This window comes from Dermacentor albipictus, unplaced genomic scaffold (genome assembly GCF_038994185.2).
Source record: "Dermacentor albipictus isolate Rhodes 1998 colony unplaced genomic scaffold, USDA_Dalb.pri_finalv2 scaffold_20, whole genome shotgun sequence".
NCBI classification, from domain to species: domain Eukaryota; kingdom Metazoa; phylum Arthropoda; class Arachnida; order Ixodida; family Ixodidae; genus Dermacentor; species Dermacentor albipictus.
The window spans coordinates 2,661,222-2,665,745 of NW_027225574.1; the positions used below are offsets into that span (position 1 = coordinate 2,661,222).

At 44.1% G+C, this 4,524-nt stretch overlaps 1 pseudogene; it reads left to right on the plus strand.

The window, feature by feature from the left end:
• The first annotated feature begins 3,993 nt into the window (after positions 1 to 3,993).
• On the plus strand, positions 3,994 to 4,168 carry LOC139052254 (U2 spliceosomal RNA; annotated as a pseudogene).
• Positions 4,169 to 4,524: the final 356 nt, after the last annotated feature.

Consider the following 4,524-nt stretch of genomic DNA (forward strand, 5'->3'; position numbering starts at 1 on the left):
CGCCGCCGGCGCGACGCACGCACGCGCGCACGCACCACCAGCGCGCAAATGCTGCTGCAACGCGAACAGAGAAAGCGAGGAGAGAACGGGGGTGGGTAGGGGGTCTTTTGATGTCGGGATTGAGTCCATTAGCGTGGGTTAGCGGGGGGATGTCCCGCTGATGGGTCATTAATAACGATTTCGTACAGTGCTCCTCTTCTCCCCACGTAGTTGTGTATGTGTGTGTGTGTGTGTGTGTGTGTGTGTGTGTGTGTGTGTGTGTTTGTGTGTGTGTGTGTGTGTGTGTGTGTGTGTGTGTGTGCGTACAAGGGGCGAAATGTCACGTGTCCGCAGCCGCGTGGCCCCCGGAACGCACTCCCGAAGCAGCACCGCCGCGGCCACGTCTGTGTGCTGTGTCCCCGCGTCGCGTTGCATCGCGCGCCTTGCGGGACGTGACGGGCGCCGCGATAAGTTGATTCTGGCAGACGGGAGGGGGCGAGCAATGTTCGGTTCCGCGTGTTCGCCCCCCCCCTCCCTCTGTACACACACATACACCCGCCAACAAATGTATATGAGCAGAGCGTGTGGAGGAGATAGCTGCCGCTCATATGTAGAGAGAGATGAAAAGGCGGTGAGAAGGGGGGAGAAGGGGGGAGATGCGGGAGGGCTGGGCGTGTCGTGGCTTGCCTCAATGAATGTCAAGTGCCTATACTGCGCCCACTAACATTGTCTTCTACGCACTCTCTCCACTTTGCCTTTCTCTCTCTCTATCTGTTTTCTGTTCCTCTGACCTGAAGCTGCCATGACTGTCGCTTTTTATATTTCCTGCCTTCTTGATATTTGCAGTTGTTCTGTATTGTTCTTGTCTCGTCGATGTGGCGGGCCACGGGTCGTCTAAACGGGGCTCGCTCTGCGTGGCGGTGACAACATTTGGACACGCTTTATGCGTGTGTTCACTTGTAGGCTTTTTCCTTTGTTCTTTTTGCGTGACGACAAAAAACACACACACAACACACACACACCGGTTCCCACCTGCGGCAAGTTGTGTTTTCATCCACTTTAATTTCCATTAATTTATCGCTTCTTTATTTCATTTGTTAAGCACAAGTAATTTCCCCTATGTTGTCCTTGGTGTCAATGTTTGTTGGCTTCTTATGATATGACTAATATATATATACATATATATATATATATATAGTTCATTTTTGCATTGTGTGTACGAAGAAGGCGAGTTGCTTAACCGGTTATGAACCTGTTGGTTGCCCAAAATGTAATTCATTAACCTCGAGGAATAAACAGTTTGCTTGTGGAATCCCATTAACGGAGATATATATTTTTTGTTTGGACTTCACGCGCCAATTAATGATGGCGGCTTACTTCTGTAAGAGTTCTATGCGTCAGAAGTTGCAGAAGCAGGAAGTTTGTAGCTTTGTGGGCAATCGCACGCCGTCCGCATCATAAGAATTATGTGGTTCACACTAAAAGAAATAAAGAACAGTCCTGCTCCTGAAACGTCTGAAACAGTTCGAGTAATGAATCGAACACTGTTGAACTTCAGGAGAATATCAGAGCCTTCGGAATAGCCGGAAGATATCCTAAAACTTTCGGCGTGTACGCAGAATATGATACCGGCAACCAATACGAGAAAATGTGCACATGAACGGTACATATTCGCTTGTTTGCTGATGATTGCGGGATTGACCGCAGAATAATTAAATACTCTGACCAAGAATTCTTACAGAACAATCCTTAAGAGACAAGAATGGTGCAACGTCCGAAAAATGTCCCAGAACCATAAAAAATGTAAGCTCGTGTGGTTTTGCTCGTTGGCTTAACCCCCTTTGTTTTCCTTACAATATCGCTGACGTTTGCGGTTGAATCGGCTCATTCATATAAATACTTAGGCGTTACATTGTTCGTCGATCTCTCATGGTGCGCTAACACGATACATCATCCGCTAAGAAAGCACTAGATTTTACGAAACGGCTTTCTGCGCCATGCTTCTCAACAAGTAAAATTACTATACATTATTAATCACTGGTTAGAGAGAAACTCGAGTACGCATCTACCATTTGGAATCCAGATCAAATATGCATAATCAATGCAGTTGCATCTGTTAAAAATCGCGCCACGCAGCTCACTTGTTCCTCGAATTCATATGACGTTAGCATTTCCTCCCTGAAAACTGAGTTCGGCTTAACAGCTCTTGCCGTCGTCATCGTTGTCGTCAACATCATCATCATCATCATGAGGCAGGCACTCCAACCTAGATGGGTTGGAGTGCCTGCCGTATGCACTACAACCCATCTTTATTCTTGTCATTTGTCATCAAATCACCACCTTCTCTCTCTCTTTCACAGTTTTTTACAGCAATTTTAATCATCCTTCATATATCGCGCCCCCATAACGCATGTCGGAACGCACCTGTAATCTACTCCAGATTTGCTGCTCACGTGCCCAGACTAGTACCTTCCAAACAACGTTATTTCTCGTTGCAGCAAAATCCTGGAATGTCCTTCCCCCTGAAATCGCCGCCTTCACATGCCCGACCATCTTTTCAGAAACCGTTGCGAGCATTTTGTGATTGCCTCTATACGTATGTTTGCAATAACTTTTATTTAGGCGCAACCCTTTTTTTAAACGTATATTAACCACCCCTCATGTAATATTCGTAAGGGTATCTTAATGAAAGCGAAGTGCACTTTTTGGTTTAGAATGTGTAAAAAAAACTCGGGAGGTATCTTGCCGGCGGGTGCATAGACGTGCATGTAGGCAAATCAGGTGAATAAAGGCAGTAGGCAAAGCGAAAAAAAAAAACAACGAAAACTACTAGAAAGGATATATATATATATATATATATATATATATATATATATATATATATATATATATATATATATATATATATATATATATATATATATATATATATGACGTAACATACGCAGGAAAGAGACGTCGAACTTTTTTGAAGACTTCTTTACGCAGTCTTCCAAAAAGGTCGCCGTCTTTTTCCTGCCTGTGTATACATACATTATATATATATATATATATATGAATCCCGGCCAAGGCGGCCGCATTTCGATGGAGGCGAAATGCGAAAACACCTGTGTACTTAGATTTAGGTGCACGTTAAAGAACCCCAGGTGGTCGAAATTTCCGGAGTCCTCCACTACGGCGTGCCTCATAATCAGAAAGTGGTTTTGGTACGTAAAACACCATAATTTTAATATATATATATATATATATATATATATATATATATATATATATATATATATATATATATATATATATATATATATATACATACATATATATATATATATATATATATATATATATATATATATATATATATATATATATATATATGTGTGTGTGTGTGTGTGTGTGTGTGTGTGTGTGTGTGTGTGTGTATATATGAGTGTGTGTGTGTGTGCATCCATTAATGGTGAACTGTCCATGCCTTGCCGTGCGTCAAATGCCGTGTGCTCATAAATGGAAGGCGAGGAGCGACTATAGTTGCTCCTCCACGATAGTGAGCCTTGGAAGATGATGAGGCACTGGGGGGTATACATACCCATGTATTGTTGCAAAACATGGCACGACCCCTTTTACTAATGAATCCCGGCAAGTAGAAGAGGCACGCACCTCACCGGACTCCGAGGGCACACATTACTTCACCGTAGCCAAGGCGATCATAAGGTGGTCGACGTCACGCAGTGCAGTAATAGTTGTGAGGTCACTCGAAAACCACAGGCAGTGCCACACAACACATCCAACACAAAATTGGTTCCCCACAATCTCCCTCTGAAATCTGGCCATTGCTCCGGGGAAACCTTTCAAGTTTGCGGGATCGGGGCCACATAGAAGGTTCGCACTTCTTTCGGATTCGTGGTCTTGGTGGGCAGCACGCTTACGGGACCGCCGCCACGGCAGATCCGAAGGACAGGAAAGGAGATATGGAAGCGCTTGGAACTCCGACAAAGAGAGGGCGGTGCGAACATAGACATGACCGACGCGGGTCTAATTGTAGTATCTGTTCTTAGCAGCTTAATATCTGATGTGGGTTGTATTTGGAGCTAAGATATGAAACTTTGCAAGTTGGCGGAGTGTTTAATGCCTGCTTCACCTCCGCCGAGGGTCGGCCTGGTATTGCACTATCTTTAGTATCGGCCCCTGTACGGGGAGAAATTCTCGATCTACACGGCTCGATAGACGCACGCAATTTTTTTCCAGAACCTAGCCATGCACAGCTTCGCTGTAAAAAAAGAATCTGAGCGTATAAGTAGTTTATACGGAGCTTCCCGAGGAAGCCAATGTTGTCTTCGTGCCTCAACAAGAACAAGTCTGCCGATATCTTATGATGAGTGAGGAAACGATGTACATATATTGTTTGGCCTTTGGAGAGTCAACTGTGGTGTTTTATACTTAGCACTTGAATGATACGATCAATCTGTTTTGCGTTAGATTTTTGGCACAAACTGGTGTACTATTATGTTTTTGTCTTTATAGACACCAACTTTCTTCAATGTTTTTGCT